This window comes from Ambystoma mexicanum, unplaced genomic scaffold, assembly GCF_040938575.1.
Source record: "Ambystoma mexicanum isolate Mex_15411 unplaced genomic scaffold, UKY_AmexF1_1 Mex_scaf39, whole genome shotgun sequence".
NCBI lineage: Eukaryota > Metazoa > Chordata > Amphibia > Caudata > Ambystomatidae > Ambystoma > Ambystoma mexicanum.
This window is the reverse complement of record NW_027182454.1, coordinates 1,694,389-1,718,313: the sequence shown is the minus strand read 5'-3', so window position 1 is coordinate 1,718,313 and position 23,925 is coordinate 1,694,389. Positions and strand designations below refer to the sequence as shown.

The 23,925-nt window shown below is 49.5% G+C and overlaps 2 protein-coding genes across 4 annotated transcripts in view; one reads left to right on the top strand and one right to left on the bottom strand.

Moving 5' to 3' along the window:
- LOC138559121 (zinc finger protein 268-like) overlaps positions 1–23,925 on the top strand; it is a 618,574-nt gene that overhangs the window by 403,216 nt on the left and 191,433 nt on the right. The window lies entirely within an intron of this gene.
- The window catches only part of LOC138559118 (zinc finger protein 268-like), an 83,923-nt gene that overhangs the window by 23,091 nt on the left and 36,907 nt on the right, over positions 1–23,925 (bottom strand). For 2 of the 3 annotated variants that reach the window (XR_011299170.1, XM_069642685.1), the window contains exon 4: positions 22,347–22,535. The exons of the other annotated variant lie outside the window; for it this stretch is intronic. The gene's annotated coding sequence lies outside the window, so the exon portion shown is untranslated. The remainder of the gene's footprint in view (positions 1–22,346; positions 22,536–23,925) is intronic. 3 annotated transcript variants of the gene reach the window in all.

Below are 23,925 nucleotides of genomic sequence, written 5' to 3'. Positions count from 1 at the left end.
AAGGAGGAGAGCAATACCACTCTCTGAAGGAGAGGTGAATGGAAGTAGAATATCCCTGCTGAATGTGAACTGTGATAAGGCAAGGAGGAGTGAAATACCACTCTCTGGAGGAGAGGTGAATGGAAGTAGAATATCCCTGCTGAATGTGAATTGGGATGAGGCAAGGAGGGGAGCAATACCACTCTCTGGAGGAGAGGTGAATGGAAGTAGAATATCCTTGCTGAATGTGAACTGTGATAAGGCAAGGAGGAGAGCAATACCACTCTCTGGAGGGGAGGTGAATTGAAGTAGAATATCACTCCTGAATGTGAACTGTAGTAAGGCAAGGAGGAGAGCAATACCACTCTCTGGAGGAGAGGTGAATGAAAGTAGAATATCCTTGCTGAATGTGAACTGTGATAAGGCCAGGAGGAGAGCAATACCGCTCTCTGAAGGAGAGGTGAATGAAAGTAGAATATCCTTGCTGAATGTGAACTGTGATAAGGCCAGGAGGAGAGCAATACCGCTCTCTGAAGGAGAGGTGAATGGAAGTAGAATATCCTTGCTGAATGTGAACTGTGATAAGGCAAGGAGGAGTGCAATACCACTCTCTGGAGGAGAGGTGAATGGAAGTAGAATATCCCTACTGAATGTGAACTGTGATAAGGCAAGGAGGAGAGCAATACCACTCTCTGAATGAGAGGTGAATGGAAGTAGAATATCCCTGCTGAATGTGAATTGGGATGAGGCAAGGAGGGGAGCAATACCACTCTCTGGAGGAGAGGTGAATGGAAGTAGAATATCCTTGCTGAATGTGAACTGTGATAAGGCAAGGAGGAGAGCAATACCACTCTCTGGAGGGGAGGTGAATGGAAGTAGAATATCACTCCTGAATGTGAACTGTAGTAAGGCAAGGAGGAGAGCAATACCACTCTCTGGAGGAGAGGTGAATGAAAGTAGAATATCCTTGCTGAATGTGAACTGTGGTAAGGCAAGGAGGAGAGCAATACCACTCTCTGGAGGAGAGGTGAATGAAAGTAGAATATCCTTGCTGAATGTGAACTGTGATAAGGCCAGGAGGAGAGCAATACCGCTCTCTGAAGGAGAGGTGAATGAAAGTAGAATATCCTTGCTGAATGTGAACTGTGATAAGGCAAGGAGGAGAGCAATACCGCTCTCTGAAGGAGAGGTGAATGGAAGTAGAATATCCTTGCTGAATGTGAACTGTGATAACGCAAGGAGGAGAGCAATACCACTCTCTGAAGGAGAGGTGAATGGAAGTAGAATATCCTTGCTGAATGTGAACTGTGGTAAGGCAAGGAGGAGAGCAATACCGCTCTCTGGAGGAGAGGTGAATGGAAGTAGAATATCCTTGCTGAATGTGAACTGTGATTAGGCAAGGAGGAGAGCAATACCGCTCTCTGGAGGAGAGGTGAATGGAAGTAGAATATCCTTGCTGAATGTAAACTGTGGTAAGGCAAGGAGGAGAGCAATACCGCTCTCTGAAGGAGAGTTGAATAGAAGTAGAATATCCTTGCTGAATGTGAACTGTGATAAGGGAAGGAGGAGAGCAATACCGCTCTCTGAAGGAGAGGTGAATGGAAGTAGAATATCCTTGCTGAATGTAAACTGTGGTAAGGCAAGGAGGAGAGCAATACCGCTCTCTGAAGGAGAGTTGAAAAGAAGTAGAATATCCTTGCTGAATGTGAACTGTGATAAGGCAAGGAGGAGAGCAATACCGCTCTCTGAAGGAGAGTTGAATAGAAGTAGAATATCCTTGCTGAATGTGAACTGTGATAAGGGAAGGAGGAGAGCAATACCGCTCTCTGAAGGAGAGGTGAATGGAAGTAGAATATCCTTGCTGAATGTAAACTGTGGTAAGGCAAGGAGGAGAGCAATACCGCTCTCTGAAGGAGAGTTGAATAGAAGTAGAATATCCTTGCTGAATGTGAACTGTGATAAGGGAAGGAGGAGAGCAATACCGCTCTCTGAAGGAGAGGTGAATGGAAGTAGAATATCCTTGCTGAATGTGAACTGTGATAAGGCCAGGAGGAGAGCAATACCACTCTCTGGAAGAGAGGTGAATGGAAGTAGAATATCCTTGCTGAATGAGAACTGTGAGAGTCTGAGCTAGAGAACAATATTGATCCCTGAAGGGGAAGAGAATTGAAATGTGATATCCTTGTTAAGAACGAACTGAGCAAATACAAGAAAAGTAATAAGAACGATACAGACAAGGGAGGTAAAGGAGAGTGAGAAAAGCTCAACGTTAACATTAATGCACTTAAGTGTTTTGAATAAAAGATAGAAAGACACAGATACCTGAAGTGGGGAATAATAAAGTGAATAACTCTTTGTCCAGCAAAGAAAGGAAAATAAAACCTGTGTCCCAAGCAGAAGAGTGGGACGTAAGAAAGAAAGAGTATGAAGAGCTGAAGACCAGAGCGGTGTTTATGATAAATCAATCTGAACCAAGTAAAGCCACATCCAAAGTGAAGAATACATAGAGTAACGCGAGGAAAGAATTCAATGAACTGATGAAGAGTTACCAAGAACTATTGAAAAAGCACATTTTGAGAAGAGAAGTGCTGGAAGCAGCGAGCAGGAGAAGGGAGTCGTTCTCCTGCCCCTTTATTGTGTTTGTACTAGTGATGGGGTCAGATAGTGTTATCTTTTGGACGGTGGACAGATTCTTGCTTTGGACATTGGAAAAGACTGCCAAGCACCTTAGGTAGTGCTGTAGGTAGGGGATAGCCATAGGGATTTACACTGTATTATTTAATAAACCTTGTTGAAGAATGTCCTAAAAAGAGCCTGTGTCCTTCTTTTGAACCACCACACTTGTCATACACACAATTATCGAATGGAGAGAGAACCAAACCAGAATATTGCTATTTAAGAAAATGGCCCTCTTTACGACACTGGCGGTAATACAGCAGTAATTACGGTTACCACTGAGGTGTCGGGCGGAATCACCACTGCATTACAACCTGGCAAATATCTTTTTTCCTCAGGCGCTGCTAAGGTCGGCACTGTAGGCAGACATAGGTGGGCAACTATGCACAGCAGTATGAATGTGCATGGGAGCTCTTGCAACTATGTGCAATACCCATGTGTGCTGAGAAAGGACAAGTGCCAAAGTGGACCTGCAGCACACCCGTATGTACAGGCCACCTCGTCAGCACCAGATGGGAAGAGCACATGCCAACGGGGTGTACACCCTCAGCTGAGACTACCCCCACCTTGCTGTGGCCATATGCATTTGCCTGCAATCGACCATACCCCCCCCATACCAATGCGTAGGATGTCCCTCCACCATGTAGCAGGTGTGACTAGCAAGCCCACATACAAGTATGTGTCATCAACCGTCGTTTGTGCCTCTTCTGGACTTCCTGGTCCCTGACCCATAGGGGATTGAATGCAGTGATCCTTCCGTTTTGAGTGGCCATGTTGGACAGCTTCTGGTCAGTCTCTACGTTCCACGCTGCACGCTCTACAAGAGAGACACGCCCCCCGTGGCTCTGCATATCTCAATGCTACCGCTTGCTGTAGTCGGACGTGTGTTGCCGGAGTTTGTTCGGGGCTCCCATTTGATTCCTTGTTCCCGATTCCTTGAAACCCCATCCTTTCTCCTATTCCTTTACCTTATCTTCCTGTAATTCTTACGCGCTCGGGTCACGGCGTTCCGTGCCTCCGAGTGCAACTTCATTGCTTCCTGGTATCCATCCTGGACTTCTGAACGCTCCCGTAAACTGAATACAGAACCCCGCGCTGGACCAGCGTTCGGGTTTGTACAAATCCCAGACTGTGAGAAAAAAAGACATCCCAGAGGGTCGCAAGCAAACAACAAAAGCAGGTGAGATGGGGAGAGACTTGTGATAGTATGTGTGATGACTAACAGCATGTCATTGTTCACCCTAACGGTTCATAGGCGACGGAGGAGGAGGAAGAGGAGCATTTGTGTTGAAGACTGTTGCCCCAGGTGCACAGGAATGTTTACCTGGTGCTGGGGTGATAGCACACGACTCTGTATTCCAATGGAGGATATTCCTCACTAAGACAGTGGGGGTCATTCTGAGGTTGGAGGTAATGGAAAAACAATGCCGGTAAAGGATTACCGGCATCGCATACGGCTCCGGGTTATTCCCACTTAAGACCCCGCAATTAGAGGCACCGTTAATAACGGTGCCTCTAATGGTGGAAAGGGAATGGGCATGGGCATGCGGCCCTTCATACCGGCAATACCGGCATGTCGCTAATGGGAGGAAATCACAAGTCAGGCGGACAAGCAAATACCGGCATCATGAAGGTGCTGATAGGGGATACCGGCATGCCGGTAATACCTGCATCGTGAACCAACTGTAAAATGCTATGTGAAGTGAACCAACTGTAAAATGCTATGTGCAGTGTTCCCAACTGCCACAGGTGCACACAATCAGCACAGGTGGAGGCAATGGAGTCTGGGCCAGTACAGCCAGTACAAAAGGAGCACACCCACACACCACATCCCTTCCCACAACAAGATGATTCCAATAGTAGTAGCAATACTGGAGCTGGAGGACATGCTTGCATTGCCACACCAGCAACAACAACAGCAACAGCAGGCACCACAGAGGAGACACAGGAGGAGAAGGAGGGTGAGACAGGCCCAGCATGCCCCACCAGTGCAGCCAGTGGTACCACGCAGGCAGCCCCCAATCCCTCGCATCAGAGCCAGTCCTTTCAACCTAACCCCTGAGCAGATCCACACCCTGTACCGTCTGGACCGGGACACCATCACCACCATCGTGGACATGATACAGGATGACATTGTCAGCCTCATTGAAATACGCACCGCCATCCCCCCTCTACTGAAGGTAGTGTTGGTGCTCCACTTCCTTGCCACAGGCACCTACTAGCACATAGTGGAGCACATGCATGGCATATCACAACCCTTATTTTCTCGCATTCTGAACCAAGTGCTGGATGCCCTCCTCAAGCACACAAGGGACTACATATCCCTACCATGGACTCCCCAGGAGATGTGTATTTATTTTATTTTATTTTTTTACATTTGCAGAGCACTCTACAGCCCACGGGCATTGAGGTGCTTAAAACGGAGCGTAAGAAGGCTTATTTAAGGGTTACAAGAAGCCGCCCAAAAAGTAGTCTTGAAGTTACAGGTTACATACATGTTGGTACATACATTAGCAAAAGTGAACATACAGATTGTTTAGGATGTACACGTAGGGCCTGCAGGTTTACATGAAGAGCTTGGTTTTGATGGCCTTACGAAAGGCACCATGGGATTCAATTTGCCTAAGGTGTGGTGGTAGGGCGTTCCAATGTGTGGCAGCCATGGTGGGGAAGCTGGTGCCACCAGCACGTGCTGTGTTAGTTTTGGGAACAGTCATCATGTTAGCATATGCTGTTCTGGCTGGCCTAGTGGTGCAGGGTTTGGAGATCTTTTGGACAAGGTAGGGTGGAGCCATGTCATGAAGGCACTTGTGCGTCAGGGCAAGGGTTTTGAAGATGATTCTTTCCTTGACTGGGAGCCAGTAGACTTGTCTTCTGAGACCAGAGATGTGGTCCCTGCGTGAGAGGCCGGTGGCGGCCCTATGGACATTATTCTGAACCAGTTGTAATTTAGCAAGGTTTTTCCTGATGTTCCTATGAGTAGGGCATTGCAGTAGTCAAGTCCTGAGCCAATTATTTCCCTGGCGATAGTGAGGCAGTTCTGTTGGGAGAGATAGGGCCTCACAGCATTAAGCAGTTTAGAGTGGTAGGCTGAGGAGGAAACTATGGCATTGACCTGTATGTCCATAGTCAGGTTCGGATCCAGGTAGACACCAAGGGTTTTGACTGTTTGAGAGACTAAGATAGGGATGTTGTCAACGGTGAAAGAGCTGTATTGCTTGTCCAGCCTGCCCAGGGTGGACGGGGATCCAATAAGCAGTTCGGTTTTCTCAGTATTGAGGCATAGTCAGTTTTCTGCCATCCGAGATTGGATTGTGGCGTGTATATAGAGTTGAGGGTGTTAAGGTCAGACGTGTAGTCACCCGAGAGGGGGATGAGCACCTGAGTGTCATCATTATAGTTAGTGTATGAGATGCCCAGGGTGTCCAGAATTTTGAAGAAGAGGGGCCTCGTGAAGAGATTGTAGAGGGTGGGGGCAATGCAGCAGCCCTGTGGGACGCCACATTGGATGAGGCTGGGATTGGCAGAGGCTGTGTCGGAGAAAACCTTCATTACTCTTTCTGGCAGAAAGGAGGTTATCCATTTACAGGCCCTGGGGGAGAAATTAGCTGTGGTGACAAGATGGTGGCATAGGGTCTTGTGGTCAACAAGGTCAAAGGCAGCAGATAGGTGTCATGATCACTGCTTCCAAGGAGCTAGGACCAGCCCAACGTTCTTGGAAGCAGGCCCCTAACATTCATCCCAGGCACCAGCCGGTCCCAACTGGGTCCTTTTGGACCTTGTCCTGGCGCCGGTGGCACCAGGCTCATCATAATCACTGGTCCCGGCACTGGAAGCGCCGGGCTCATGACTTGTATAAAGATGCTTGGGTGGACTTACCTGCAGCAGACCATGCTGCTTACTTTCCAGCCATATGGGAATCCTCTGCAAGCCGGGACTAGTTTCTTACCTGGGTGGGGCAGGCTCCACTCCCTGGATACAACACTGGAACTCTTCTAGAACAGGAACTCTTTTCTTACCTAGGCGAGGCAGTGGAGGAAGACGCCTCATCACTCCAAGGCTATTTAAACCACACCCGATTGATGCAACATGCTTCGCGTTATTCTGCATCTGCAGCAGAACGCTCACCGTGTCTGATCCAGTCTTCTTTCTTCCGATCCTGAACCTGTGAGAACAAAAGCTTACCTTTCTTGTATCCAGCCTTCAGAGGCACCTGCAAAGACAAAGAAACAACAAGTTAGCACGGCATCCTTCGCTTGCAGCGCTTTCCTCACCTGATCCGTCGGCAGTTACCAACTCTTCTCGATGCTCCTCCGCCGTTGTAAAGCCTGTGAAGACAAAAGCTTAATTATTCCTGTGGGGAATTTACTTACCGGCATCCCTCGAATTCCGGTTTTCTTCAACGCTGCATTCCTGCATCTGAAAGAGAAAAGGAGAGACATAAGGCAGGTTATTTACTCACGTGCCATCGCGCCCTCCATAAATAAGGCGCCTGCAAATACTCTGGCGTTTTCCAGCGTCTCTTCAGCATCCGAACTCTTAGCTGCAAAAGAAAAGAGACAGTTAGAGTGCATTATACTACGTGCCCACGCACCTAAAGACTGTAAGGACATAAAAGGTGCCCGGAAACTCACCGTTCGTGCTGTCAACGATGGTTAGTAATCCTCTGAAGTCAAGAGGCCTACGTTGCAACCCAGTGAAGGAACTGGTAACGGCAACCTGCACCAGACGCAGCTGGAGAGTCCAGCATTCACCTATCTAAGGTGAGCACCTTGACCTTGGGGCTCCACGGAAAAGTGAGAGGGGAAGAGAGAGAGTGATACCCGACAATCCCAGGGTATTAACCCCATATTCTTTCACCTGCAGACATCTTACTCTTCGAGTTAGACACACAGTGCGAAGAGGCCCAGTCCCGGAAGCCAATCGAGTCCTGCACTTCACTTTTCGAGATAGTCACCATCCTGCCAAGATCAGCACCTCTGTGGGAATCAGGTGAGCGTTGCAATAGGTCCAGAAGGAGAAGTAGTGCCGGTTTGCCTGCATCTCTAAGATCGTCCATCTGATTTTTAAGGTCAAGGAGGGCTGTTTTGGCACCATGTCGCGGCCGGAAGCCGGATTGCCGAAGACCAAGGAGGTGGTTGTCCTCCAGGAACTGTTGCACTTGCAGGTAAGCTGCTTTATCCAGAATTTTCAGTAGGAATGGGACAGTGGTGATAGGTCTGTAATTCCCTGGGACCGATGGGTCTAGGGCGGGTTTTTTAAGGAGTGGTCGGACCGACGCTTCTTTGAGTCCAGCTGGGACGTGGCCAGACTGGAAGGAGGCGTTGATGAAGGCGGTGATAAAAGGCGCAAGGGGGATTGCACAGTCCTTGATGACCTGTGCAGGGCAGGCGTCCCCTTTGCAGTTGGACGGTTTGATAGACCTGAGGAGGGCACTGACTTCAGACTCAGTCATGTCCTTAAATTCAGAAGGGGGGGTTGGTTAGTGTCGGTGGCTGGTGAAGGTGAGCTGTGGCTGTTGGCTGTGATATTGATAAGAGCCCTTTGGTGGGCCAGGATCTTGGAGTGCAGGGTGTCCAGTTTCTCGAGCATGGCCGATTGAATTTTGTTTCACCAAACCTCAGCTTTAACAAGAGCGGGAGGAGGGGAGGTGGGGGTCTCAGGCTCTCTGAAAGTGGTAAAAATGTCTTTAGTGGCGGATTTGGCGTTAGCTATCCTTGGGCCTCATTACGATACTGGCGCTAAACCATGGCGCTATTAGCACCATGGTTGGTGCCGGTAACGTAACGAGTCCGCCAATGTTCAATGGGGAATTACCACCCCATTCCAAGGTTGGCGGGGCGGTAATTCCCCATTGAACATTGGCCCTTCCCCATTCCCATTTTTGCCCCATTGGGCTCAATGGGACTGGGGAAGGCGTCAAGTACGGTACCACAAATTGCGGTACCGTACTTAGCACCAAGGTCCCTTTGCGGGTCCCTACTTTAACGGCTGGTCTAGACCAGCCGTTCAGGTCGGGTCCCGCAAACGGACCTCGTAGTAAGGCGCTAATGGGTTAACGGCACCGCAGCCTTTTACGGCGCCGTTAATCCATTAGAGCCAGGGTCGTAATGAGGCCCCTTGTGTTGAAGGATAGGGCTTTGGCCTTGATAATGCCTGTCTTATATTCAGTAGACAGGACCTTGAAAGCAGCTTTAGTGGAATCTTTGGGGTTGTTCTTCCAGGAAGTATGTGCAGCTCTCTTCTTTGAGCGCAACTGTAGGAGCTCCTGGGTAAGCCAGGCGTTATGTTTGACTTTCTTTGCTTTTTTGAGGGTTAGTGGAGCTACCGTGTGTATGGCTATAGTGATGCTCTTTTTAAAGTCATTAGCAAGAACAGTGGGGTCATTGGTAAAGGGGGGAGCAGTGCAGGCACCAGAAGGTGTGAAGGGAGTGAATTTATGATACAAAAGTTGGCTTCTATGCACTGGCAGGCATGCCAAATTGTATAGGTGCGCTCGACTTCACCCACGTGGAGTTGGTGGTCATGCATGCCATGGAGGTGGTGTACCGCAACCGCAAGCAATACCACTTCATCAATGTACAGATGGTATGCGACCCCAGCAAGATCATCACACATTGTTGTGCCCGATATCCTGGATCAACTCATGACTCCATGGTCCTGGGGAACTCCACGCTACCACGCGTCATGGAGCGACATGCTGGACGTTGTGTCTGGATGCTTGGTAAATTGCATGACAGGCACATGGCACTGCAATGGGGGGGAGATGCACACACCACCATGGTGTCAATGTTGATGTGACAGCACGATGTGCACATCACTAAACACTGCCTCAAAGCATCCCAAACAGAACATCACACCCAAATTCCATAGGAATGAAGTAAGGTCACCACCTATCACAACATGACAAACAGTAAACCACCCTACAACACGTGCACCACTCATCAGCGGACCTCACCCTCCGTAACAACATCCAGCAACATGCAGTGTATATGCACTATGTTGCTGTCTCCAGCAAATCACCACACAGGACAATCATCCATGGGAGTGCATTGAACAGAAACAAAAGAAAACAAGGCAACTTTGCCTTATTATAACTGACGCTTCTCAGTTGGCCCCTAGAGAGGGCTGCAAGTTCCCAAAATATTTATATCCAATGTTCTAATAAAATCAAAGCATCAGTTAGATCCGTGCAGTTTTGGCCAGGAAAAGTGCATTGAACAGAACCACCAAGGGAATCCACTGTCTGTCACAAGGCCGTCATAACCACAGGAATGCTGCATGTCACCATGGGATAAATTAGCGCTGAATGCCTAATATTGCAGAGCCTACTGCCAACGCTCCCAGACTGAAAATCATACAAAACACAACACATCACAAATTTGACACGAACACAGCTGTATGCGTACACAATGCATGAGCAACAAGACGGCAGTGCACACCGTGTATCATCTTGAAGATGCAACCCACACCATTATTCCATGGCACAGGACACAGTGAGGGCTTAAAAACGGCGTGCATACAACCAGGGACATGTGCATGTGACCAACGATAATCTGCAGACATGTGTGACTAATACAGCTGTCCATCATGAATCGACTGACATACCTTTTTTGCCTCCCGTGCAGGGGACAGTGGCTATCCCTTGAAGCCGTGGCTCCTCACCCCTGTCTGAAACTCACAGAACAGGCACGAGGAGGACTACAACCGATCCCACACATGTACCCATGTGGTCATTGAGAAGACCTTTGGCCTGTTGAAGGCACGGTTTCGCTGCCTTAGCCGGTCGGGTGGGGCACTCCTCTACAGGCATGAGAAGGTGGCCAAGATCATCATGGCATGTGTCATGCTGCACAACATGTGTATCCGACGGAACGTGCCCCTGCCCCCTGACATTGAACTGCTACCACCTGGTGATGATGAAGGGGATGAAGAAGATGTGGCTGCACATCATCGCGGTGCCGATGCACAGGAGGGACGTGCTGTGCGTCAGTCAGTGATTGCACAATATTTCTGACACACATGGCTGCAGAGGGTGACATGATAGTTGGACAGAGGGCACTGGGTGTGGGGTACATGTACACTATGCACTGTAAATGAATAAATGACACATGCGCAATGATGAATGTCCACTCAAGTAATTTTTTTGTAATGCAACGGGTGTATTGAAATGTCCAATTAAGATGAAAGTGCACTAACCCTCCACCACCCTCACCCCCCCTTCTGCTCCACCCACAACTTCCCCACACACCCTCCCCCCCTCCCCCACAACTCCCCCACACACCATCATGCCCCTCCCCCTCCCCCCACAACTCCCCCACACAACCTCACCCCGTCCCCCTCCCCCCACAAATGTCCCAACAAGTGTCTATTGCCTTCATCAGGCTGGTCAGTCTACTTCATGCACCTGGTGGCGGCATGTCCGGGCGGCGCAGGGTGCATGCAGACCTGCGTAGTGGGCTGGTCTGTGTGGAGCTCGAGGAAGATGGGGTGGCCGCCTGCTCCATTTGGGGGGCCGGACGCTAGGCCTCCATTGCATCAGCTATGCGGCCGAGGACCTGCCGCAGGGCTGATACCTCCTTGCACAGTCTACTTGTGTTTTTGGCAAAGATCTTGCCCAGGGAGGCGGTGTTATCGGCAATGATCTTGCCCAGTGAGGCAGTGTTTTCGTGCCACTCCTGCCTTGCTTGGGCATTGTCATTTACAAATTGTCGCACCAGCGCAGTTAGCTCATCCTGCTGCTGCACCCCCGCCAGTACACCTGTGGAGGTGGAGGGTGCTTGGGTGTCATGCCCAGCTTCTATCGGCTCCCCTATGGGACTCATGGCCCCTTGGTTGAACTCCCCCCAAGACTGCTCCGGGGTGGTGGCGTGGTCGGAGTCTACCGATGTGAGCTGGGGGGATGGTGCTGGACTTGGTGTGAGAGGCAGTTCGGAGGAGTCATCCTCCACGGGCACCCAGACCTCTTCCTGCACCTCCTCCTCAGCCAGGGGTGCTGTAGCTGCTGCCTCCCCGACTGAACTGGACTCTGCTGAGAGTGCAGCTTCAGCTGTGTCCTGTGCCAGTGTGACTGGAGTTGCGTGTTCTGTGAGGACGGATCTTGGCGGCACCAGTGCCGTGGCATCCGGAGGTGGTTTCCTCTGTGGTACATGGCGAGGCTTGTGTTGGGCTTTTGAGGTCGAAGGCCTGTTGCCCTCATCCCAGGCCCTCTTCTGGGGTGTGGTTGGCTGTGGGGGTGAGTCCCGGGCCTCACTGTCATGGTCTGAGCATTTGGGGGTCGAAGAGATGGACGGCATGAGTGATGGTTTGAGAAGCATCATGCATACATTTGTATTATTGCTCATCTCCAAAATAGAGGGTAATAGGCAGTTGAATTTGGATGATCACATTGCTTGCGATATGGGCGGGTTATGCAGGCATACGTCGGGGTCACTCATGTTGGGGCAGACGTATGATATGTGACATGCATATTTGTTGTGGCCTGCATGCAGTGTGATTTATGCCATTGACATCTTAGTGTGGTTTGTGTAAGGTATGGCATTGCCTTGCTGCAGGCATCAGCATGTGTTTGTGCTGCGTACGACAATTATGCTGGGAATGTGTGTGTATTGGGCCATGGCTAGCCTCCTTAGACAGACATATTGGTGGACTATTATCAGACTCTGCATTGCAGTGTTTTCTTAGGACACTCACCTCCATCCGCCGATGACGTAGCGCCACACTCCATGTCTTCCATGCCTTGAATGGCCACCACACCGATCAGGCTTGCACATATGTCCTCCCACCAGGACAGCTTTATGGGAGAACTTGCTCCTCCACCAGTTGCCATGGCCTGGCTCCTGTTCGGCGAGAGGATGTTGCGGACTCACAGCGCAAGTCATCCCACCTCATCCTGCATTCCTTGGTTGTGCGGGGTGTATTGCCAACCGCACTTACTTTTTGCGTCACTAGTGCCCAGATCTCCTCCTTTCTGATTATGGTCTCCCTCTTGAGGCTCTGGGCAAACACAACATCGGCATTTTCTGCCAGGGTCTCCGCAAGCATGGTTAACTCATCTTCATTAAAGCGCTCCTTGCGCTGGTGAGAGGCACCCTTTTACACAGCCTTGGGCATTGTAGTGTTGTTGTGGATTGGATTTCACACACATCAATATCCTACAGGTCCTGGCTGCTGAGGATGGCAATGGATTGTGTTTTTAAAGATGGCCGCTGTGCTCTTTCCTATTCCTGTGCGATGACGCTACTTCCGGTTCCACTTATTTACAGTGACCGCTAATAGCGGTGACCTCTAATGCCGTCTTGCTTCATGCCGGTAGTGCAATCTGTGCTTTACTTGATGCCGCTAAGGGCCATTTTTGGGACTTTAGTGGCATGCCCACGAGGTCGTAATAGCCCTATATTAGCGGGCTCTGACCTACACGGACACAGTATTTGCCCCATGCCGGTAAGGACAGTAGCTTACCTCCAAACTCGGAATGACCCCCAGTGTCAGTTGCCCTGCTTGTTTTGGAGGGGGGGCTATTTAGCTTGACACTGAATAAAACAGTTGAAGACTTACCACGTTCTCTGCTTTGTTGGATTTCCTACAAAACAGAGAGCTACTCTATTTTACACATTTATTGCAACGCCAACCATCCTGGTGATGGCGTTGCCTTAACTTTCAAAAAGTCCTAATTTGTTCGATTTTACCTCGGACTCTGGATATAGAATTGTAATCTATGTTAGTGAGAATTTCGGCTACTTCCTATTTTAAACTTCACTTTTTGATTGTATATGCCTACCTACATTAAGCTTTATGAACTTTGAAAAAGGTGTTTTTTCAAATGTATCTGCTTTGGCTCTTTCCCATCTTAACCATCTGTGTATTTTGGAGATTTAGATTTCTGGGCTGACTCTCCTCATTGAGCCACGGCAGCCTCCTTTTTATCTTGTATGGACAGTTTATCACTGCCTCAATTAGTGGTAGGTTCTACACATACAAAGAGACATGCTCTTGATCTAATTTCTGCTTCTCCAGACTTACGCTGTGTTTCTTCAGGGCCTTTCTTACTATGGACGGATCGTTTGTTAATCCCTTGTAAAATTGCTCTAACTTCACCTACTAAAAGGCCGGCTCAGCCCAAAGTATTGCAGAGAGTTTGGCACCATATTGAACCGTCAGTACTTGAACAGATAACCTCAAATGACCACGTGGCAAATAAAGATGGTCTGCCCCTGCCTCTAACATTGTCTCAGCATACTGCTGCTTGCTCAGCAGCTGCAAATGAATTGGCATGTTTAGAATTGGTAAAGAAAGATGCAAGTTCATCAGCTCTCTGGTTCTCCCTGGAACTCCGGGCATAGCGGGCAACTGTCCACAGAGCTGAACGGAAATGGACCGCACGCCTGATGGCTTAAAAAAAAACCTGTTTGCTGGCCACCAGGGGGCGCACGGACGATGAGCACCGCCTTGTGAGCTCCGCACCCTCAGGTCCCAAAAGCGCTTTGAGCCCCCGCTTTTGACCCCCCTGAGGAGAAGTAACTGCTGCTCATGCCACCCGAAGTGGCCCCCCACCCGCTGAGCGAAGTCTGGGTGAAAAACGGACTTCCCATCCCGGAGTAAAGTCCATCCGACAGCAAGGCCCCTCTCCGCCGCACACGCAGCAGCCGGAAAGCGGGACATCGAGGAACCCGGCTCCCTCCACGAGCCGACTGCGAACGACGCAGGCCCTGCTGCGAACCCTCGCCGGCCGCAGCCCTTCCACCTGTCCCGCCTCGCCTGCAAGGCGAGCGACCTTCTGGGGCGGGGGAGTGTGGCCGCACTACCCGTGCAGCTACCCGAGCAGCTCCGGGCCATGAGCGAAAGGAGACTGTGGAGAGGGTAAGTGACCTCCCCCCTCGGAGCACACAGTGGCGCTTCGCCTGGCCAGGGGTCCTCCCTATCCCCCCCGGCACTCTCTTCATCAAGGGCCCGGGGCCGAAGATAGCGTTTGGGGTGCAGATGAGAACCGCCCACCGTAACCGGGCCACATAGGCGGCACGCGGCCTCAAGAGGGCCTCCACATCAAGGCCGGACACGCGGGCCGCTGTATATATCGAACGCGGCCTACGCCCAGCCGCTCCGTAGGACAAGCGCAGTGCCCTGGGAGACTTAGACGCCACAGCCAGCCACGGAAATCGGGGTGAGGGACGTGCGCCCAAAGTGAGGACAGTACAGAGGTTTGGGCCCCCATCTATGGGGCGTGTGCCCTCCTCTGCACAACCACCAATCTTTTGCCCCCTCCGGGGCCTGAACCTCAATTTAAAAGCTACTGGTCAGGAGATCTCCCCCACGCCATCTTGCCTGGGCCTACACCCAAGACCTCACCAACAGCGGAGAACCCCTCTCATTGGAAAGGCGCCCCCGCACTGAGAGCTGGGCCTCCACGTGCTGCGGGGCGTGTGCCCTTCTCTGAACCAACGTCCATAACGAGGCCTGCCTCCATTGGACCTCAACACGGTTAAACGGGTGCCCCCCAAGGAGCAGCACGCACCCTGCCCTCCTCAACTGCCCAGACTCCTCTTCCAGAAGGCACCCGCCAACCTTGAACCATATTCAGTCGGGTGGCTGTGGAACCAGGGACAAGCCCCGATTTCCACCCTTTGACTGTACCCTTGGTGGGATCTCCTGCCCAAACACCGCCAAACCCAATGTATGAACACCAAGGAGAGACTGGCGGCATACCAGTTCTCACCCTCGCAACACGGCTACTGCGCACCCGGAGTAGCCACCATGTCAACACCGGGCCCCGAGGCAGCCTCCACCAAAGCGGACGTCGCCGATATCCTCAACGAAATGCAGAGTATTAGAGCTGACATCGGCGGCAAGATCGATAAAATAACTCAAAGAATGGACAAAATGGAGGACAGGCTTGAGGAAGTTGAGCACAACCAGACCTTGCTGAACACCCTGGAGACCCAGATGGACGTGCAACTCGCCGGACTCGAGGCTAGGGAGGAGGAATTTCACCTAAAAATCGATGACTTGGAAAACAGGGAGCGGCGCAATAACATATGCATCTTTGGAATTCCGGATAATGAAGGCGAGACCGAGTCAGACCTGAAAAGAACATTGCATAGCATAATGAAGTCGCTTTTCAATGATGACTCAATTGATGAGCCCAAAATTGAACGTGTGCACAGGGCTGGGGGAAAACCAGGAGGCCCACGATCGGTGCTTGCCCGATTCCATTATTACGCAGACAAGGCCAGGGTCCTGGACAAGGCCAGAAACACTCCGCAAGTCGCGTTGGGCCCGGTACATGTCTCCATTTACCAAGACCTATCCTCCCTCACACTAGCAATGCCGAGAAAGTGCCAACCACTCACCAAAATGCTGAAAGAAAAAGGGGTCCGATACCGTTGGGTTTATCTCTTCTCGCTCTCCTTTGAATGGGAAAGTAATGCCATCAAACTAGTCTCGGAAAAGGATATTAGGTGCTGCATATTTGACCTACTGGGTACCCAAGAGGAGGAACCGTAACAGAGCGGAAACAGGCCGGAGGCAAAGGAATGGCACATCAAAGGTCCACGGAGAAAGAAGATGCAGGGCGCCAGGAAATATAGACGGATGAACGCCTCCCGGGACACTGAACATTGAACCTACTTTGTTCTTTTACCTATTTCTCTTTTCATGGGTGCACCTGGCGACGGACATTAGGCTAACTAGAGACCCTGGAGATCGTCAGATGGACACCCATTGGGTAGCAACGGGGGAAGGTAGAATCCGTGTCCTCACACCACCTCACCTGATGCGGAAGAGGTGCTTGTAAAGCAACCTGGGATGAGGGTACACTAAGATGATGTGACTCGATGAGCTTAAGTGGACCCTAAAGAAGATGGAGAAAGCAGAGGTCTGTGTGAGGCCCGAGAAAGGGTAGCACGTAGGAGGTGGTGTGAACCGATATGAAAATGAAGGGGGGTCCTTACAAAGTTTTACCGGGGGCCGAATATCGGGCGCAAATGACTGAGATCCTATTGTTGAAATGCAGTTCAGTACGTTAACATGTTTACATATGAAGGGGTGGAGTTGGGGGGCTCATGGTTATGTTTTATTATTATGTGGTTGGGACCGTTTGAGGTGCGGTTCCCATTGGTGGTCCGAAGACGATTGGGTGAACATAACCCAGCCGGATCGGACGCCGTATGGTTTAGGGGGGAGGGGTGGGCTAGTGCGACTGGAAAGGTCAGGTGGAACGGATGAATACGAAAATGAGAAGAGAAAGGCACACTTAATACTGTTGAAGGTTGAGCGACAAAGATGGTCAGTGGCCCCCATAAGGCCACATAGGAACCGGCTTACTTGTGTAGGAATAGGCATATGGCAGGCTCTTAGAGCAGAGACATTGAGGCAGGCGCACCTATGGGGCTACCTCACACATTGCAATAGCAGCACCATCTAGACATCACAAGCTACGCATATGCACACTTAATGTAAAAGGCTTGAATTCTCCCACTAAACGCTCGCTGGTAGCGAGGGAATTTAAGAGGTCGAACATTGATATTATGTTCTTACAAGAGACGAAATATCAGAAGGGTAGCGAGATGGGGATCCCCAGTGGTCTGGTGGGGCATACATATTGGAGTTCGGGTGTCCTCAAGAAAGCCGGGGTGGGGATCCTGGTCCGGAAGAATCTCCACATGAAGGTCCTAAATTCCTGGTCTGACACGGAGGATAGAGCCATGTTAATATGGGATCCATTCAGAACACAGTTGTGACCCTTGCCACAATTTATGCACCCAATCAAGGCCAAAAAAGATTCCTCCTTAAAACGACCGAATGGCTGTTTAATAAATCGCAAGGTCATACTATTCTTGGGGGCGACTTCAACACAAGGATGAACAGTGCCATGGATAGGCAAACCGCACACAATGTCTCCCAACCTCCGCAGTCGCAGGAACATGCAGAAATTAAAACAATGCTTGCCCTGTACGGCCTCTCGGACAGTTGGCGTCTCTTACATCCAATGGACAAAGGATTTACCTTTCGATCCACCCCTCATGACATGCTCACAAGAATAGACTCGGAAGACCTGATGAGAATACTCCACACCGCAGACATACATCCCATCGCATGGTCTGACCATGACATGGTTATGGCAGAACTAGACTGGGATGGCCTTGCCCATCGCAACACTAAGTGGAGGTGCAACGAAACGTTGTGGTCGGATGTGGTTTTCAGGGAGGAATTGGAAAGTGAAATCAAACAATTCTTCATGACCAATGACACGGGTGAAGTCGCGAAAGTGAATGTCTGGGAAGCGGCAAAGGCCACGTGGCGTGGGATCCTAATCAGGGAGGGGGCGAGGAAAAAGAGGGAACACACCTTGCTGGAGGCTAACGTTAGAAAGAAATTAGGCGAAGCAGAGAGTCTAGCCCAGACATCTCCTCAACGTAGAGCTACACACCTTGCGGAAGCTAAGGCATTACGGGAGTAGCTAAAAGCCCTTGAGATGAACAAGGTGACCCAGACTTTACAATACCTGAAACAAAAGTACTATGAAAAAGGAGACAAGGCCGATGCCCTTCTTGCGGCAAGGCTCTGCGCGCAAAGGTCAGAAAGATGGGTAGACATGATAGAGAGGACAGATGGCACTCTTGTGGATACAACAGAATCCTCCCCAGAGGGCATACGAGAGACATTTGCCTTCTTTTATGAAGATTTATATACCTGTGACCCTCCTCCCCCACTGGGGAGTGTAGATGCCTATCTCAAAGAGGCAGATCTCCCAGCGCTTAAACGCCCGGAGGCGGAAGCTCTTGACACTCCGGTCACTGAGGAGGAGGTGGCTGATGCCATTAAACGTCTCAAGTCAGGAAAGGCGCCCGGGGACGATGGCTTCACCCCTGGCTTCTACAAGATGTTCACTGCGTTCCTTACCCCCTTCTTGGTGACTCTATTCAACCACATCTTCGAAACAGGGCAGGCACCCCCGTCCTTTGCTCAGGCCCTTCTATCGGTCATCCCAAAAGAAGGCAGAGACCCCAAATACTGTGGGTCATATCGCCCCATATCACTCCTTAACATAGATGCCAAGATATATGCAAGAGTGATAGCGGCCAGATTAGAAACGCATTTGCCGGAATTAATACACACTGACCAGGTCGGCTTTGTTACGGGGAGGCAGGGAGCTGACACGATGAGGAAGACGTTACACTTGATACACGCGGCACAGGGGAGGAATGACGACCCCACCCTCCTGTCGCTTGATGCCGAAAAGGCCTTCGACAGAGTCGATTGGGAGTTCCTAGAAAGAGTTCTAGTGTGGATAGGTCTTGGCCCCAAACTACGCTGTGCCATTAAGCCAATATATTCAGCTCCCCGGACCTATGTGGCGGTGAACAATGGCTACTAAAGGTGGTTCCCATTAGAGAGAGGCACCAGGCAAGGCTGCCCATTATCTGCTATACTGTTTGTGTTGTCTCTTGAACCACTGGCACAGAAGCTTAGACTTGATAAAAGGGTAGGAGGAATTACAGTAGGGGATCAGGAATACAAGCTAGGCCTATATGCTGACGATATCCTCCTGCATACAACGAACCCCCTGAGCTCGATACCTGCGGCCATGGAAATAATTGACGAATATGGTCAATTGGCGGGCCTGAAAATCAACACAGAGAAATTGGTCCTCCTCCCGCTAGACAAGAGTAGGGACTCAGAGGTTGAGCGATTTACACCCCTAGGGATGGAGGTTAGTCTCACTACACTGCGATATTTGGGCATCAATGTGACTCGTAACCTGGGTGACCTGTTTGAAGCCAACTTCCCCCCGATGCTAAGCACAATACAAAAAGACATTGAACGGTGGACAAGGCTCACCATCTCGTGGATGGGCCGACTGAACACCATTAAAATGGTAATCCTACCAAAGTTACTTTACCTATTTCAGATGCTCCCCATACAACTCCCCAGGGACTTCTTTACAACCACCAAAAAAGTCCTACATACCTTCCTATGGCAAAACAAAAAACCCAGGGTCCCTGCTGCCTTACTTCACCCCCCGAAAGACGAGGGCGGGGTGGGTCTCCCAGACATAGAGCTCTACTATAGAGCAGCACAACTGCGAGTACTAATCCCACACGTCAGACAACAAAAAGACCCCCAATGGATAGGCTTAGACAACTACTATCTCCGTCCTTTTATTGTGGGAGAATGGTTATGGGTACCTGGGCCCCAATTACGAAATAGCATCAAAAACCACCCCATCCTCGGGACCATATGGGCCATATGGAAACCAAACAAAGGAATGAAAGGAGTCACAACATGGCCCTCCCCCTGGTGCATTTTTTGGCCCCGGGCATCCGAGATGACATTCCCGACTCAGGCAGTTTCGAATCATGGTACGAGGCAGGGTTTGAAAGGGCAGGCCAATTACGGAGGAATAACGCCTTCATCACTATCCAAGAGCTGGAAGAAGCTCTCGGCATAGGTCGGCTCTCAGTTTTCCAATACCTAAGACTAAAAGGTGTTATGACCCGGGAGGTATGGAGGGAGGCTCTACAGAGAGACCTCACACTGTTCGAAAAATATCTAGACACATACATAGGCTCCAAGGGACTCATCAGTGCAATGTATGCAGCACTAGTTGGAGTCAACACAACCCCCTCAATCGCTCTGAAACAAAAGTGGGAAAAAGACCTTGGGAGACATCTCACCCCAGAAACATGGCTCAAGATTTGTAGAAGGACCTCGAAAACCTCTATCTCCTGCCAGTACAAATTGCACGGGATCAAGCTTTTGCATAGGTGGCAGTACGACCGACTCCGACTAGCCAGGATGTATCAGGATGTGAGTCCTCTCTGCTGGCGGGGCTGTGGCCAGAAAGCGGACTACTGGCACATGTGGTGGGGATGTAGGGCGGTCCAGGCATATTGGGACGAAGTACTCAGTTGGATAAAAGAGGATGAAGGAGAGGAAAGGGAGAAGCACCCACTCTTGATTCTATTTGGTTTGGTCGAAACAGAAGAGCAAACAACCAAATTACCCATAATGACGCATGGGCTCTTGCTTGCTGCGAGGACCTGCCTTACAACTGTGTGGAAAAGAATTAATTTACCAACTAAAGCTGAGTGGATCAACGTCTCCCGTAATATCTTCAAAATGGACAAGCTAACAGCAGCCATTCATGGTGACCGCACTTCCATTGACAATGAATTGTCCGAGTTCCGAGCCAAGTATATCGCACAAAGTTGAGTGTGCAACATGATATAGCCAAAGCGCAATTTCAATGATCTGCCTACTGCTCTAATGTTAATTCTGAAAAGTCTTATGCAAATGCCACTTTTCCAAAAATTCGTTTGCCTATGAACTCCTTCGCCGGACTGTAAAAATTACCTTAGACCAACTGTCGCTTCAAGGGCTGCAGGGTGGGGGTGAGGGGGGAGGGGGTCAAGTTGTGGTTAGTCGTTAAGTATGTGCAAATGTAAAGCAGTTGAGTTATTCTGTACTCTTTGTAATGAAAACTGCATTCTCTGGGTTTGAAAAACAATAAAACCAATTTACAAAAAAAACCTGTTTAACAGCGGTCAGCAGCAGGATGGGCCAAAACTGGCTGAAGCCTAATGGAGGAAAAACAGAGGTGCCAGTGGTGGACCCCCCGGCCTCAACCCAGTCCTGATATCAGACTTTTGGCAGTCTGATCTTGGCCCTCTGCATTCTCCTATGAAAGTCATAGAAAAACTAGGAATGAAGATCACGGACTCCATGTCACTGGAGGCTCAGGTCAGTTCCATTTGCAGCGCAGGCTTTCTCAAATTGAAGCAACGGAAAAAGGTTCTGCACTATATTCCCTCTTGTTTCCAAGCGGCAGTTATTACTGCCATAATTAACAGTAGTCTGACTACTATAATGCTGTCCTTCTAGATCAACCCGCTTATCTACTCAACCAGCTGCAAAATACAGCAGCCACACTGGCTAAGGGCATTCCTTATGGAATGCTTATTTCTTCTTCTTGACAAAGCCTCCATTGGTTTCTGGTCGGGGCCCAGATTCAGTTTAAATCACTGTGTATTTTTCATCGAGCACTTCAGGGCAGAGGATGCCTGGCATTAGAGGAGAAAATAACTCTGTATTATCCAAATCACCCATTAAGTTCGGCCTCCCAATGCATTTTGAAAATTCCATCCTAACGGCTGAAAAGATGTGGAGGTCAAGCTTTTTCTGTAGCCGGCCCAAAACTATGGAACTCTATCCCTCTGTCTCGATGAAAGATCCAGGACTTTGATCTTTTTAAAGGCACAATTAAAAACATATCTGTTTAGCTGAGTTTGTTATCATCCTTACTCCAGCACCTTTTTAGCACCCTGATGCCTATGGTGAAGGTTGTTGGCACTATATACGTGTTGGATTGATTGATGGATTGATAACACTTGCGGTATTACAATTTATAAAGATTCTTTGGAATCATGGTGAGTGCTATCGAGTAGCTGGGTGTTGTAGGGATACAGACTGAGCACCTCCTGCATCGCGTTTCGCGGGAAATTTGTCTTGGATTCCACAATTCTTTTTGCTGGAGAACAATAGTTACAGGTAAGTAACTTATACCTTCTCCCGCATGGGGTCAGGCATGGATTCAAATGCTCATGAATAACGATTACACAGCAGCACACATAAACAACCAAGGGTGGTGGCAAGGCTCAACAGAAGCAATAAACACAGCTCTGGAACAGACTCACCTCAAGCAAACAGATTGCGTAGCATGGCTTAGCCGACTCAGACCTCCTCCCTGGAATCCGTCAACGCAGTAGAAACTTGTGACGGTGTGTGTGTGTGTAACTCCACGTCGCAGCCCAGCAGATGTCAAGCAGGGGCACACCAGAAAGACAATGAACTAAGGACTACTACTTGAGCAACCTCAAAGGACCCTGGATCCGGAGTAAATTAGAAGAAAATGAGAACAAACAAAACTGTTAACTTCGAATGGTATACTTTTACCTTACCCTAAGAACCACAAGACACTCGTCCACTCAGCATCATAGACTATAACAATTAGGAGAAAAAAATGTCAAATATGAATGCTGCTCAGACAAAAACAATGTGTTAAAAGACAAATGTTGGAAAAGAACATCAAATTGTTGAATGACTAAACATACTTGTGCCTTGAGGAAGCCCGAGCAAGGGCGAAACGCATGCACGTGCCTCCTAACGGAGCTTGTTGGCACTACTGCACTGATATTGATGTTTGGAACACTTATAGGAATACCTATTGAGGATTTGAAGAAACATAGGCACCACTGGTTTAACATTGATGTCTGGACCATATATATGTATTTCCACTAGTGACATGATTCACTAGTGTTATGCTCATGTCTAAAATTCCATGTTTCTGCAGCACATAAGGATGTTTTCTGTTGCCAAAAATATCTACATACATCTTTCTATATGCCTCATATTGATCTGTGAATTTAATACATACCTCCTCTTGATGTGAGGTAAATCGTGCAGCAGCTAAGCTCCTTTAACTGTATTTCTCCTCTAAACCAATCACTGTCCTCTGGGTCATACTGCCCCCATCCAATGACAGTCTTCTCCCTAAGATCCACCCCTGGTGGACATCTTCAGATTTGGTAAGCACGTAAAGTGGCAATATGAACTAAGAAGAACCACAGAGGGGAAGGTGGGAGGCTTCGCATGTGAATCCATGCCAGAACCACGCTGGAGAACAATAGTTACAGGTAAGTAACTTAAACCTTCTCCAGCATGGGGTCTGGCATGGATTCAAATGCTCATGAATAACGATTACACAGCAGTAGATATAAACAACCATGGGTGGTGGCAAGGCTCAACAGAAGCAATAAACACACAGATCTGGAACAGACTCACCTCAAGCAAACAGATTGCGTAGCTCTACTTGGCCGACCCAAACCTCCTCCCTGGAATCCCTGTCAACGAAGTAGAACCTTGTGAAGGTGTGTGTGGACCTCCGTGTCGGAGCCCAGCAGATGTCGAGTAGAGGCACATCAGAAAAAAACGCTGTTGTCACTGTAATGGCTATGGTTGAGTGAGCTCTCGGCTGGCCAGGCAGTGGTCTGCCAGCTAGTCAATGCCAGTGCATGATGCAGCCAGAGAGCCAACTGGAGATGGAAGGCCATTCCTTAATTTGCAGGTCCATATTTGACAAAAAACTGAGAAGTCTTCTGAAAACTCTTTGTATGTGCCACATGAAACTTCAAGGCACGAGCATCGTCCAGCGAATGCTAGGTCCTTTCCGCTGGTGACGACGGGTTTGGGAAGAAGACAGGTAACACCAAAGGT